Here is a 15,744-nt window from a genome sequence, read left to right as displayed (position 1 = left end):
GAGTAGCAAGCCCTTTTTTCCATAATCGGTAAGCTCTCCTTTTCCCCCTAATTTTCTTTAAAATCTCCCTGTTCAGCCAGGCTGGTCGTCTTCTCTGCCAGCTTGCCTTTCTGTACACTGGGACAGCCTGCTCCTGTGAGTTCAAGACTTTCTTCTCGAAGCATGTCCATCCCTCCTGGCCCCTTTGTTTTCAAGGCCTGTTTCCCAAGGTACCCTCTGAATCAGTCTTTTGAGTAGGCCAAAATCTGTCCTCCGAAAGTCCAGGGTAGAAGTCTCATGCACAGACAAGAAATGGACTGGGGACTAGATCCTAAATGCACTTTTTATGCTCTCTGGATTATCCTGTTTATGCTTTCTGTGATCATCATGCATTGTAAGTGTGACATACTTCTTATGGCCCTATACTTCATCAGTACAGCTGTGAGTGTGTTTACAGTACTTGGGCTGTGAATTGCTGTTTCTTTGCAGTGTTGACTGAAAAAAACCCCATACCTACAGCCAAAGAGAGCAGGAAACAAAACATAACACTCTTTGGATATCCAACTCTCTTCAAAGTTCTCTTGTTGATGGAGTATAGGCACTTCCTGGGTATTATACGTGTTATAAATGTTACACATGGGACCTATTTTTAACGTTTAATTTAGCATAAAATGAATTACACCCTAGTAGTGCTTATTTCTGCCCATTCACCACAATAGGAAGAGAGGTATAGGTACAGATCTCAAATGTTAGTCCTACACAGTGTTTGCATCATGCTGTAAGCCTTTGTGGGGAGACCAGGCTGAGGCAAACATTGTGTGAGTTACTACTGGGATATTCAAAGTGCTGAACTTGTTTTGTCTAAATGAACTACAAAAAACCCTCCTGTGCAGCACATATACCTCCCTGATATGTGAAACCAGTGTATGTGCCTGGATCAGGGTGCCGTTGTGACAGAGTGGTGGCTCAAACCGCGGCATGCCACCATGGTTTCTGGTGTGATGCAGTGTGCAAATCTGCTTTTGAAAATTATGAGCTTTTCTGGTTTAAGTACAACCAGTAATAATCCAGTAGAGCTATGCTTTTTTGTGTAATAAATTTAAGCTACTTCATCCTGGTATTCCATTTGAGTATTCTTCCTGCATTGTTTATATTTTAAGCTTTGTTAGAAGGAGAGGTAAGTGTTGATAACAGACAATTTGCCACCAGTAAAGACAATCTAGATGTAAGGTGCTAAAAACTCTCATTTTGAACAGGATGAGGGTTAATTAAGTTCAGATATTCCTATCAGGCATTCATTAGCCAGTGGTTTATACGTCAGCTTGATGCAAATGTACTGACATCTTGTATCTTTATTAACTTAATTGACTATTCACTCGTTGTTATTCAGATGGACTGTGAAACTGCAAGGATTTACCTTTGATGCTCAGCAATGCAAGGAACCAAATTGTTACATTATCTGTTTTTAACTTATTCCTGAGGTTTATGCTAAATTTGACTTTCAGTAGAAGCCTAGAACTTCTCCAGATACATCATTTAGGCTAATACTAGACAGATGCCCCTTCCAAGGACTTTCTGTCCTTTCTGATGCCTCATATCTTCTTTTAAATAAGAAGACTGCCCTGTGAACAGTACATCTATTCTATTAGTGTGATTATTGCACCTTTCACTGAGTTTCTGTGTAATGGATGCAGAGTTGTTCATATATTGATAAGTTTATATTAATCTGTTACAACATTCTGTAATAGTAAATTATAAATTCATCTAACACAAATACCACTATATAAAGCTGCAATTATTCAATTAACATGCCCACTCTTTTCACCAACATGCTGAAAGCTTTAAGTGCAGTCTGTTCAGAGTCAGGAGGCTGCAGACTGCCTGCATTGTGTATTATGTGTAAAGAATTGCAGATTCTTTTTTCAAATGTCCTTTCTGAAGGTAACCTTGCTAAAATGATAGTTTCTATTATTGCCTTTTTATATTATTTTAATAAATCCTGTAAATGAGGATGAAAACTTAGTAGCACCCTTTACCTCAAGGTGTTTGTCTTTTTAAAGACATTTTTGCCATCATTGCACATGGACTGACTCTACTGGAGTCAGTAAGAAATAAGACAGTTCCTTTTGAATCTCTTCAATTTAGACTAAGCTATACTCTATAAAAAAACATGAGTCTCATCAGCTTTTTAATAAGCATAATCCAGCAGTAGTTGATGCATTTTGTGAGGGACAGGATCAAGTGGACACAATTTTGCAAATTCTTTTATCTTATGTCTAACTGTAACTCTGTTTGGAGCCTCCCAGCTAGCAAATATTTAGAAGAGCCAGGACTGCTATTCTTCAAGATTGTTGGTCTATAACACACTCCTGTTTTTAAGGAGCAAGAATTTATTCGAGAAAATGCAGATGCCTCCTGCATTCCTTATTCCAATAAGAAGAGTAAACACAGTTTTTCATTCCAATTCAAAACCCAGGAAACACACAGACAAAACAACCCTAATGGCCCTTGGGGATGTTGCTCTCCTAGCTTAAGGTGGAAATCACTTTGTCATAACACTACCATGAATGATGTTCTTTGAAAGATATTTATAGGTAGGGCTTGCTTGTAAAAGGACAATTCATGTTATTAATTGTTATTAGTAACATAAATATTTTAAATCTAATTTTGTATTTAACCCTTTTAGATATCTAGTATCATTATTATTATTATTTTCTTTCATTTTAACTTTTCAGTACAGTATAGTGTCCTTGAAGTAGTTTGCTTTTTGATGGGATGAGTATTGTATCTCACATAAAACATAAGGAATTTGAAATACCAGAGTTTCTTTTAGCACAGAGGTGCATTTGAAGTTTTACAATGATTTACATTTCTGGAGATTACTCAGTGCTCTAGATAGGGTACTACACAGAGGAAAGGGCAATTAATCAAATGTAGTAAAACTGATCCACTAAGATATTTCCTGTGCTGAAGGACTTATTGTAATAACTAAAGATTATTGTGACAGTTATTATGATGGTCATGGATAGAATTAATTTCTCCAAGCTTTAGACATAAAACCACTCAGTGTCTGGGCCAAGGTTCTTCACAGGTTTCCCCAATAGTCAATAGAGAGAGAGAGAAACCTTCAGGGATATCTTTCAAGACAGTTGTCCATTTCCAGTTCTCACCACAGATAATGGAGAAGCTTAGATTTTGCATAGCTACAACTGAATAAGATAAAACCCACCTAAAAATCCCATTTCTCCCTGAGTGTTTTTCATTTCCAAGATGTCAGAGATTACATTTTCCTTCTCACACAGAGTTTGGTGAAAGGTTACTGAGTTTTGGCTTTAGAGGATCAAGTGTGAAGAACTGAGTGAAAAAACCTGTGATGCCTTCTATGACGAAAAAACTACCTGGATGAGAAAGGGGAGGGCAGTGGATATTGTGTACCTTGATTTTAGCAACACTTTTGACACTGTCTCTTGCAACATCCATATAGGCAAACTCAGGAAGTGTGGACTGAATGAGTGGACAGTGAAGTGGATTGAGGGGGTTGTGTTCAGTGACACACTGTCTGGTTGGAGACCTTTACTGGTGCTGTCCCCCAAGATTCAATACAGGGCCCAATATTGTTAACATATTCATCAATGACTTGGATGAAGGGGTAGATGACTCCTCAGCAAGTTCACTGATGACACAAAGCTGGGAGGGGTGGCAAATACTCCAGAGTGGTATGCAGCCTTTCAGAAGGACCTCAACTGGTTGGAGAGATGGGCAGAGAAGAACTGTCTGAATTTCACCAAAGGCAAATGCAGGGTCTTGCACCTGGGGAGGAATAACCTCAGGCACCAAGGCAGGCTGGGGTTGGGAAGCAGCTTTGCAGAGAGGGATCTGAGAGTTGTCTGTGTGCCAGCAGTGTGTCCTTGTGGCCAAGAAAGTTAATGGTCTCCTGGGGTGCATTAGGAAGAGCATACCAGAAGGTTAAGGGATGCGATCTTGCCCCTCTACTCTGCCCTAGTGAGGCCACCTCTGGAGTTCTGTGTCCAGTTCTGGGCTCCTCGGCACAAGAGAGACACGTTGTTCCCGGAGTGTGTCCAGTGGAGGTCTATGAAGATGATTATGGGACTGGAGCATCTCTTATAAGGAAAGGCTGAGGGAGCTGGGCAGGTTCAGCTCCTGGTTGTGATGGCAATTTTGGACCACAATGGATTAAAGTTTTTTATGTGTTTTACTTACAATAAATAAAAGTATACTGAAGCACGACAGTTTCCAACAAATTCAGTCTGCTCTGAATTCAAACAAGTTACTGGAGGAAGTGCTAAGCCAACCAGTCTCCTAGACAGAAATTACATTTTCACTGCACATATTCAGAAAATATTTATGTATAATTATGTGATCAGTACTGTCCCTGATTTAAATTGCTTAAGTATCCCTTAAAAAATTATGCAATGAGAACATATGGAAGAAATGCTGTCTTTTCTCACCTTGGGTGATTGAAATTTTGAAGAATATTTCAGTCTCGCAGCCTGTCACTGTCATTCTGTGAAAGGGTCTGCTGGGCTTGGATCACACCACCAGCATTTTGCAAATGAAGACATTTTGGTTCCCATACTTGATAGGGCAGGATAAGTGGGGTTATCTCATTTGCACTTAAGATCTAGCATCAGTAGGTATGCTTTAGCATCAGGAGAAATGATTGACATTGCTATAAGTCTTCAAGCTGTCATTCGTGGGGAGTGTTAGCTACTGAAACAGCTGTTCTGTTATCCACATGTACTGCAGGAGGTGTGCTATGAGAGTCAGAATTATTCTGATTTCAACAGGTACCTTTATCCTCCTTGGATAAAGTTTCATAGTCAGGAAATATTTTCCAGCACTTTCATGCTTCCAGTGGCATATTATATAACTTACGAAATGCAGACATCCAGTACTATCCTATCCTATCCTATCCTATCCTATCCTATCCTATCCTATCCTATCCTATCCTATCCTATCCTATCCTATCCTATCCTACTCTATCCTATCTTATCTATTCTATCCTCTCTTGGCCTATCTTGGCCTGTCCTGTTCTGTCCTGCCCTATCTGAAATAGGATGGAATCATCCATTAATTTCAGACATAATTTCAGCTTGTACATTAGTCAGTCTTACCCTCTTTACTCAACTATGAACATCACACTTTCTAATTTAAATCCACTAGGCACTGGTAAAATTTTATGCCATTCCCCCTTTCACACCAGTGGTTAATACTTTTGCTTTCTAGTAGTTTTGTTTTTCAGCTTCCTGCTGTAAACATAAAGAGAAAAGAATGTAGTGAGTGTTGTAGGTAAAGTTTCAAACTGCTCTCAGTTCATCTGTATTTGTACTACTGTCCTAACTGAAGATCCCTTCAGAACCATAGAATAGGGACAAACACCCTGATTTGCTTCTAGAATTACCAGTGTTGACTTTGAAAGAACTCCCATTGGCTTCTATGGCCAAATTGCAACTTTTGGCCAAAAGTTAACCTCATTCTGCCTTTCAGGGTCAGAGCAATGGAAACCAATATTTTAAAAGCCAAGTTATCTGTTCTAAAGCAAAATCCATGTACAAAGCTGCATCTTTAGGAGCTGTTCAGGGTATAATTTCACTTCAGAGTAAGATAGAGGATATACCCATAGTGCTGTGATGGTATTACCAAAGGATAAATAAAAAAGGGATGTATATTCCTTCAATCCTATAAAAATCATCTCAAGTAACTTGTCCTCTAACATACCTTTTTCCTTGTATCAAGCTTTTCTGCAGAAATTCACACTAAAGCCATACACCTTTTCCCCCAATAAGGACTAATACCATTGCTGTAGGACATAGCCCCGGGTGAGGGATAGAAGAGTAAAGAAAGACAAATTGAGGTGTTAATGAACTGGTGAGCAACAGGAAGACAGTTCATATTTGCCTTGTTCCTCTCACCAGTGATATCTGAAAATTTCTTGGTTTTTTGTAACCTCATGAAACAACGTACTTCTACAGCCAAATAACCTCACATCTCCTTTTATTATTAGTGCTATTGCATAGAACCTAAGCTTACACAAATATCCCTAGTGACATGATTAACTTCAGAGGTACTAGTCAGCAGGAGTCAGTCGCAGAGCATAAACTGATTAATATTTGAGGACAAGGATAGGACAAGAGAGGTCACTCATCTAACGTGCTTTTGAGTATTTTCAACTAAAAATAGAAAGGAAACATAACACATCATCTTCAGGGAGTTATTTCAGCAGTAATTGGAGAATCTGTGGTTGCTTTCCTGAGTGCTTCTCTGTTCTTGGTTTTCTCTTGGTCATAGATTAAAGGCAACAACAACAACAAAAACAACAACAACCACAAAAAAAGAAAAAAAAAAGGGAAAGTACAGATAGGAAAAGTATTTAAAATCTGCATATGGATCATTTCATCTGACCAAGAAATCTATCCAATAAAATAAATTTATGGAAGGCACCAAATTTACAGAAGCACAACAAAGTTAGATGGTGTGCCTGATATGCTGGTGTTGTGTAAAAGAAGAATGAATTCGATATTTTTATCTCTTCAGATTTCTTTTACTTTTTGTGCAGCAGACTGCTCTTCTTCTTAGGCCTAGATGTTTCCTCCTAATTCTATTATGGTAAGCATTTAAATATGCTCTTATATGCTGACCTCTATGAGAATTAAAGTAAAAACATCTGCTGAATACTTTGTTGAACAAATATAGATGATTAATTTATGCTTAAGTACCCTGAATAAATGGGGGCCATGCTGGCAATGTTCTCATTTCGTACACAGGATGGGAGGTTTGCAAATATAAAATAATGGAAATTTGCTGATTTTTATTAACTGAAAATCCTGTCTAGTTGACTTGGTTTCACTACTACATCTATGAAAAAAACTTGGTTTTTTTACATTTCTCCATATAAATATACTGTTGCCACCTCTGATTCATTCTGGTGGACTAATCTTGCTGCTGATGTCTGGACAGGAACCCGAGACACTCTCTTGCCCAGCAGCTGCAGGTCAGCATCAAGTCACTTACTCTTGCACCCTGTCAGAAATGAAAGTAAGGCAGAGAAAGAACATGGAGACAATGTAGTCAGCATGGAGAAGAAGAGATGTGAATGGGCTGGGGAAAGAGTTGTGAAAGAACAGCTGCTCTGTGGGAAGGACCCTGGTGAGATGAGGCTACAAAACCTGGATAAAGAGTGGGAGTGCTGGAAACTCAAAAGATCAATGGGCAGACTGCAATTAGGACTACCTTGAGGCAGATTCAGCCTGTGATCCGGCAAGACATTAGACTACAGTATGCTAAATGGGAAGGATAGAAAGGTGGAATTAATTCAGTGCCAGCTTTAAGAGTTTATCAGTTTGCTCTATTGCATTCAAATAGGATATCCCTGTGAGAGCTGATGTCACCCGAGCAATGGACTGAGGTAGTGGGCGGGGAGAGGTGAGACTATGCAAGGGGAAAGGGAAGTTGGAACGAGTGAGTGTAACAGATCCAGTACATAGAGATGGGAAGCGAATGATACCAGGAGAGCCACAAGTGATCTGTGACCCAGGCTACGCTCCCAGGAGCTGGGACAGATGTATACCCAAATAGCTGTATTTCTTGCCAGAATTCTGAGACTAAAACAGACTAAAGAGGTAGTCCATTGAGAAGATTTTTGATTCATATCATATTTTGATTCATATCATCTTCAATATTTCACTTATAGATTTTTTTCATTAAAAGTAAGAAGAATCTTCTCATTCATACATCAACAAATAAGGACTAATAAAGAACATCTAAATTGCCCAGTCAAGATTTTCAAAATTTAGAAAGCTCTAAAAAAACCAAAACCTGAGTTTGTCCATCCCATTTTAATTTGATCACAGTGTTCATATACATGTGTGCAAAAAGTAGTTTTTCCCAGAGTCACAATTTATACAGAGAAGCATCAACTGTTTTACTTCTGCTTTTATCTCTCCTCTCTGAGTTGTTCTGTGGAACAACAAGAATTCTTTCAAGTGTTGTTTTGGCATTCAGTCTATATTTCTCTTTCCTCTGTAGTATCCCTGCTGTAAGAAAACAACTATAAGCAGACTGAAATCTTTGACAAAAATTTTGCTCTAAGCAAATGTGACCTTATAGTTCTATGGCTCCACTGGCTTCTATATTTCCAAAAATAAATAATGGGCAGGATGTTTATACAACAATTCTATCCATGAAATGGATCTACCTTTTCCTTAAGGTATTGTCTAACAGAAGAACTAATAAATGTATATTTGGCAAAAGAAAGCCAATGAATTTGAAGGATACTCTAAACATTAACTCTTGACTAAAGTCCTACTTGAGTTGCAAAAGTTGATCTTTTTGTCAATGTCTAAAGAGATGACAAATTCATATTGAAAAAAGGTGTTGAAATGTTAGTTAACTGTAGAGATTTTTTGAGCCATAAAGGCACTGTTTTTTATTGAATTAGAAATGACATCAGACAACATTCTGATTTGGGGAAAAAAGTGTCCTTTTCAGCCTAAAAGTAACAGTAGAGGAGAAGTCTGAGAATTCTGAGGAGCTATAGGATTTCATCCTCACCCTACTTCCTTGGTACTAACCTGCTTTTTTCCTCAAGGCATTGAAAGAGGCAAAAATTGATGCTCTAGTGTGCTCTTGCGTGTATAATTTATTGGGCAAAATTACCTTCCTTTAGGCAGGAAGGATGGTCACTATTATTTATTGTAATAAATAGAATAGGGTGAGCCTTCTGTCTCTCACATCTTCTCAAAACATTATGTCTAGTGCCTCATTACCTGAAGCCCAAACCTCACTACATGAGTGCAGGCTGCTAGAAGACACACTCCCTGGGTCAGATGTTAGAGAAGCTTTAATCCTTTAGAACAATTTTTCAATACTGTTTACACCAGGGACTTCCTTGTACAAATCCTCTTTACACAAGACAAGAATAACACAGGAAGAAACTATTTGTCTCTGATCTCTGCAAAGAAGGAGAGAAACTGTAAGTCCTCAGGGGGCTTTCTATCACTTAAACTAACCAGGAGGGGATTAATCAAAGATATCTTTACTGCGTGATGTACAGCCAGCTTCAAAGGTGCAATCACATTGATCAGTGTACAACAGAACAACACTCACAGCATCTTATGTTTTAAGTTGTGGTAGAGCAGAGACTGAAATGCCCAGTTTGTTTCATCAGTCCTTCTTTCCCATCAAAACAACAGCAGGGTACTGTGATGCCCTGCAATCCAAAGTATGCTGGTCAGGTGTTTGCATAGAACTCAGCCTTGCACTGTAATGAAAAGCAAGCACTGGACCCTCCGTGGTGATTTTATGTGCTAATTCCTTGCAAGCAAATCTAATCTTCTTTCCCATTCCTTTTAAAAGCTGTTTTGTATGGAAACAAGTTTCCTCCATTTATGGAAGCTTGATTATCCCTGCATAACTCCATTTTACCAATGCCTAACTAGTGTTATTTCTATCCTAACACATTGGCACACAACTGAAATACTGAAGTAATTCTATTGCCATCAATGAGAAAAACTAGCAAACTCTCAGATACAAGTCCTTTATACATTGTAAATAGAACAATAGATGGAGACCTTATTAATAAATTTGAAGAAATATTTCTGAGTGAAAATTTACAAATACTTTTTTCATAAATCTCAATTAATCCTCCATTTTACTAAAACATTGTTAGTTTTCTCTTTTTGTTGAAAATTATTAACTTGTATTACATTTGAAGAAAATATATATGTTACAAAAATGTTCCTCTCATGAAACACTTGTCCATTCTCATTAGTTACCTTGACATAAAATTTAACATAAAGCTTTTCCTAAAACTGGTTACAAATTTTTTAATGAAGAGTCTTGCTGTTAAAACTTCTAGGAAAAAAAAATGTTTTCAAAGTATTCTAGTATCTTCTAGGTAATGCACATAGATTTTTTTGGCATCAGGGAAGGATTTTTGGGGAGACAAATAGTGTGACCTTAATAACAGGACAACCATATGCTAGTATCTACAAGATTTAGTTGGGTCTTATGGACTGACCAAGACTCTGATTTATATAATTAAGGAAAAAGGCTTTTCCATAAGTGTCTTGCAGCCTAACCATGTCCCTTTGTCATCAGGCCATAGATAACTAGTCTCTGCCTTTTTAATGCACAGAAAGTTTAGTTATTTATAGAAAGAGAAACAGAGGAAAGGAGAGTTCATATCCTTATTAAGTAGCCAGTTAGTTGGACTGTTCGTTCTATTCCATTTCTATTTGCCTCTTGTTCAGTCTGGGGCGTTTTTCTCCTTGAAAAACTTCAAAATATTTTGGTTCTATGCCAATATCGCACAAAACCAAATGTTAAGAACAGAAAATGTTTCAGTTGAGTGGAGTTGCTTTTATATAGATAATGAAGCTATTTCTGAACTCTCTAAAGAAAGGAAAGGTGAAGCTGAGAACAGCATCCCAGAATTTTTCTATGCTTTTGCTAAAAATGACACCATTTCTTCTTTCTGAGATATGTCCACTTCCTCTGCTGCTCACCTTGTAGAATAGCAGAACAAACCTCAGTAGAGCAACAACAGTTCCATCTCAGATTGCCAGTTCCCTTTAGATGCCACTGCCCTCCTCTGCCCCAAATGATATTTATTGCCCAGGCAGTAAGGAAGACATAAGAGCAAGATCACAAGGGAGAAGGTAGTGTTTGTTATTTAGGGTCATCAACAACCATATTTGATTCTCTTTGTAACAAGTCTGACATTTCTCAGTAGGCCACACCAGTTTGGGATTTTCATCCCGTTTTCTTTATGTCCTGTCTCTTGCTACCCCTTCACTCCTTGGGAAACTCCTCTTTAAGTTGCTTTTGTCTGTGATAATTGGAAGAAAAAGACCAGTTGTGAAGCAAGGACAACTTACTTTTTTTGCCATTTAAGGAGTGCCCTCCACAAGAGGAACTGGTCTCTGCCCATCTCCCCATTCTCTGCAGCTGCCGAGACAAACACTGGAAAAGGAATAAAATCAACTGAGCTGTGTCCTGAATGGAAGAAAGGAGTTGTTCAACCCCAGTGGAGTTAAACCCCTTGGGAAATGTGGAGGACAACTGGAGGAAGTTTAAAAGAAACTACAAGCAATGGGCAGCTGCTAAAAGGGAAGACAGAAGGCAGTCTGGTTTCTGACAGTAGGTGGTTTTGAACTAGTTTAAATGGTTTTCAGTAACTCAAGCAGAGAGGCCAACTCTGAAAGTGAAGTAAAAAATTCAAGGAGTATTTCACACTTCACATAAAAATGAACCATGTGAACAATTGTTAGACAGCCTCAGATAAAAAGGTTTGCAAGAATTGTGGAAGAATTTGTACAATTTGAAGCTGTACAAAGCTATCTTTCAGTTTGGATTTAAGGCAGTCTTTAACATCTGACTAAACTATGAGACCATCCAGGGTAAAGCACTTGAAAAGAGGGTCCTAAAAGATTAAGAACTCACCATTGACAAAGTAATTTTTTCCAGGCCAAAGAAATTGTCTGCTAAAGCTCCTGAGCCATAGTGTTTGCACATATTCGAGGTGATGGAAGATCTGAAGCATTGCAAGGATGGATACTTGAGGCATGAAGACATCTGGAGCAGTTCACAATCAAGAGCACAATGGTAGTTCATTGGAGATGGAAAATCCCAGGAACTACTTTGGTAAATTATCTCAGCATGTAAGTTTTAAAGTGTCAACAAGGGAAGCACAGCTTCGACAAAAAAGATAATGGTAAACCCTTCCTACCAAAAATCAACAGTGGTACAAAATGAGAAAAACATACTGTAAATTTAAATTAATATGGAAAATACATAGATTTAAATTCAGACAGAGCTGTGCAAGTCAATGCAATGAAAGAAACAATCATAAAGCACCTGAAAGTTAATGGATGGAGTTCAGTTCTTAGTAGTGAATCAGTCTACATTTTGGCAAATAATCAGTCTAAATGGAGTGCAGATGTTTGCTTTCTGTTAAAGGCTTTCTTAGTCTGTACAATCATATAAAATCAGTTTTTGAGAAGCTTCCGTTCTGTCTTACTCCTTCTGACTGTGAAGGGAACTTTAGATGGCTAGAACTTAACACAGGTCTTCCTTTTAAGTTTTGGAAGTGGAATCACATGGAATAAATCTGAGTAAAAAACAAGAATATTAAAAACAAAAATTGGAAAGGGTATGTTCACTTTCTACTTCACTATGGAGAAAAGAAAATCCAGGGCAGGTGAGAAACAGGCAGGGCTCAGTCAGGTAGTGAATGAGATGGAAATCTAAAATCATTAAAGAAGACTATAACATGCCCTCTGGCTGTAGGAAAACTCAAAAGAACTTCAGAAGTTATCCATATTAATAAATTTGAATCTTTAAGTCAAAGTCAATGGACATATTTTTCTGAAGAGCGTAGAATAAGTAAAAGAACTGGAATGAAAAAAAACACATTGGTCACTAAAAGTGCTGGAGAGTTAAATTATGCAAAACTGAAATGCTCTTCACTCTCTGAAAGGACAGAAGTTTTTTGAGTTACAGTTAATACCAGATCATTGTTCTATGCTTCTCATTTCTGCTGCCTTCCATGATTAATGGGGCTGTATGTTGGTCAGAGAAATGTTAATTTATTTTTGTGCTTCAAGAATATCTAAAAGAGACTACGGACCTCTAATTTTACTGCTAGAAGTGACTCCCTGTGCCACCCACAAACACACAGGGATCACTTTTATACTTATTATGTTTTCTTAATTGAAGACAAAAAAGACAATTTTTTTTTCCTTTAAAATTCACACTCTATATAATTTGGCTAAAGCATCCTGAGTCAGTTGCAGAGCTGAAGTATCTACTTGCCTTCTCAAGAAAGAAAATGTTCATCTTTCTAAGCTGAAAAGCGAACTGAAATAGTTGAAGACAACATTTTACGCAGAGAATAGATCTATTAACACAATGGATTGGGTGTTGCTGGGACAAGATGTTTCAAGGCCATATTTTCAGTCTGAATTGCATTTTTATATTATGTAGTACTTTTGAAAAAGATGACATAGAAGTAATTCCAAAGGGATTAACAGGAAAAATACGTGTCATATAAGGATTGCAAAATGTAAGGAAAGCACAGAAATGTTTTATCCTGATCTCAAGTGAATAGCAGCATTGAAGGTAACATTAAACCTCATTGTTTGGCAAAAGACTTTTGATCAAATTAAATAAAAATACAAGTCTAGAAGAATAGAGGTAACTGGTCTCAGAATAAAACAAGCAGACCTGCTTGCATTGCATAGGACAAAACACACAAACAAACAACCCTTGTCTGTTGTTCTCCCTTCCCCAGGACTGTCTTCCTAGAAATTAAAATTCTGTGTTCATGCATATCAATATTCCTCAACAGATATGATAATCTGGCATAGAAATGTCAGTGGGATTACAAACACGAGTCTAAGTAGTTTGCAAAGATATGGGTTTAGACATTTCACCACTTGTCCTTTTTGACCAGAACTTCAGAAGCTGGTTACAGAACAGTGAGGAAATAACTTCAACTTTTTATTAAACAGCAGTTGGGTCACAGTCTGATCTGTCAATTTACAAAACAGCAGGAGGGAATTATGAGCTGTATCTAAAACTCCTAGGAAATTGTGAATCTTAAAGGAATGTATTCCCTCAGATTAATCTATTTGTTTCCTTACTTGTTGTAATGGTTAAATATCAGTAAAACCTTGGTTATAAATTAGTTTGATATATTTTTCAGGTTTTAGAACCCATTTCAGCTAGACCACAGAGAGGACCAATAGGAAGAAGCTTCATTGTCTTTTGATAGCACTTGTTATGGTTTCCATCAAAATTTGTCAGAGATATTTTTAACTATCTAGCAGAAGATAATCTATGTGTCAAAATATATGACCACACAGTCTAATTTATTAGGAAAAAATCCCAAGTTATTAATACAATTCTCATCCATTTTACATAAAAATTCCTGGGCTGTCAAATGTTACAGATGACAAAAGCAGTCTTTGTCCTACTTGGTCAGTTCTCGTACTAATAAGTGATGTGTGCCATATATACCCTACATATATATATAGGACTTTAGAATAAGCTTTTTTATTTCAGCTGATTGAGCACAAATTCTGTCATAAAATATGGTAATACATAAACCATATGTTCTTGTGTGTTATATACAGTTTTTATACTAAACAGATGCAAAAGAATAACAAATTCTATGCTCATGGTTGGAGGAAAAAAAGGTAGGAAAACTACACCCCAAGACTGGAGAGTTATGCTTCAAAAATAGCCCTGAAGGTAGAGTATGGCCCTCAGGCTGAGTGTAGTTAATGACTGCACACTGGAGTCCAATCCCTAGCCTGCAAGCTGGATTTGAATTTGAGTTCCTGAGTTTGCAACTGTAAAACTAACTACTCTGCTAACAACCCACAGAGACCAGATGGACAAGTAATTAATTGCAAATCCCTGTGCATTTTCAATGTATGACTGGGGGTACACATTTGTACATGTGTACATGTATACAAACAATAATGATTTTTATTAGAAGATGGGACCATTTCTGAAGTTTCATGGAGTCTTAATAAAAAGGCATCTCTCTCATAATTTCTTGTTCCCTTTTCGAGAGACCATATGGAGTATTAACGAGACAATAGAATTGGCACACAAGGAACATGGGTTTTGTTTCGCATGCTACTGGGGTGACTTTGCACAACTCTCAGCAAGTTGTGCATTTGCAGGAGATAGGTAGGCAGGGGGGAACAGCAATGGCTTTCAGCACAGCTAGATCTGGATGTGGGCATCTGCTCAAAAATAGTGTGAAGGAGCAGCATGGATGCATGCCATCAACCTTACTCCTAGGAAAAGAAGTCAATTAAAACACTTGTAAGATATCAAAAGCACCTACAGGCACCAATGCTACTGCATTGTGGACCATGTCCTCTCTACACAATTGCTGAATTCAAACAGGTGATCCTCAAACTAGTCTGTTATGGGGAGTCACAGGGGGTGAATCATTCCCTGGAGTGTTTATTTTTCTAGGCTAACTAAAGGGAAAATTCAGGAAGACTGGGCTCCTGAACTAAGGCCTTTTAGTAGGTGTTATTAGGTAAGGTAAATATGGCCTTAAACTAATTTACTGAGGTAGAGAACTCATTCAGCTCTCACTTATGCAGTCCTGCAATTTGCCCACTGGTTGAATTTTAAGAAATGCATCTACCACCTTGTCCTCCTTATGCAAACCTATAAAAAACACTGGAGTGAAAGAAGTAATTTATAATACAACTTTCTACTGGTTCTAGTGATTTTTGCAATGAAGAACTATACTGTAGATTGTGTAGCAAGCTGAATTGGTGTAATGGCATATGCATTGCAATGAATGCCAGGTGCTGTTTGGCACCTAAGGCTAAACTTAGTCTACAGTCTAAGCTGGAAAGGTTTTATATTGAGAAAAGAGAAAAAAAAAAGGAAGGCAATAGGGGCTTACCTAATTTTACCCTTTCCCCTATCTGGCCAGTTGTGTCTTGGCAAAGCTGCATGGTGGGCCTCGGTAAAAGGAACCATTCCATATATCTGTCATAATGAAATGATTCCATAAGGACTGATTAGAGTGGAAAGAATAAAACCTTTCTTCCTAATGCTCTGTTGCAACGTGAGAACACTTACCATGTCTTTGTTGCTCCAGAGAAGCAAGCACACGTCTGTACCACTCAAATGTAAGCTTTGTGAAGCAGGCTAGGCTTAGCACATCCATATTGCTTGTACAATGCAGCTTCCTGAGAAAAAATGTCT

General features: G+C 37.8%; 1 long non-coding RNA gene across 1 annotated transcript; it reads right to left on the bottom strand.

The window, feature by feature from the left end:
* Window positions 1–7,857: 7,857 nt before the first annotated feature.
* LOC108640192 lies at window positions 7,858–15,520 on the bottom strand. The gene is made up of 3 exons (XR_001920983.1): window positions 15,440–15,520; window positions 9,106–9,208; window positions 7,858–8,033 (listed from the first exon to the last, which is right to left on the bottom strand). It is a non-coding gene; the product is annotated as an uncharacterized LOC108640192 (long non-coding RNA).
* Between the last annotated feature and the right edge of the window lie 224 nt (window positions 15,521–15,744).

Source organism: Manacus vitellinus, unplaced genomic scaffold, assembly GCF_001715985.3.
Source record: "Manacus vitellinus isolate BGI_N305 unplaced genomic scaffold, ASM171598v3 scaffold_3_pilon, whole genome shotgun sequence".
Lineage (NCBI taxonomy): Eukaryota > Metazoa > Chordata > Aves > Passeriformes > Pipridae > Manacus > Manacus vitellinus.
The sequence above is the reverse complement of the archived record's forward strand: the minus strand, read 5'-3'. Positions and strand labels throughout refer to the sequence as shown.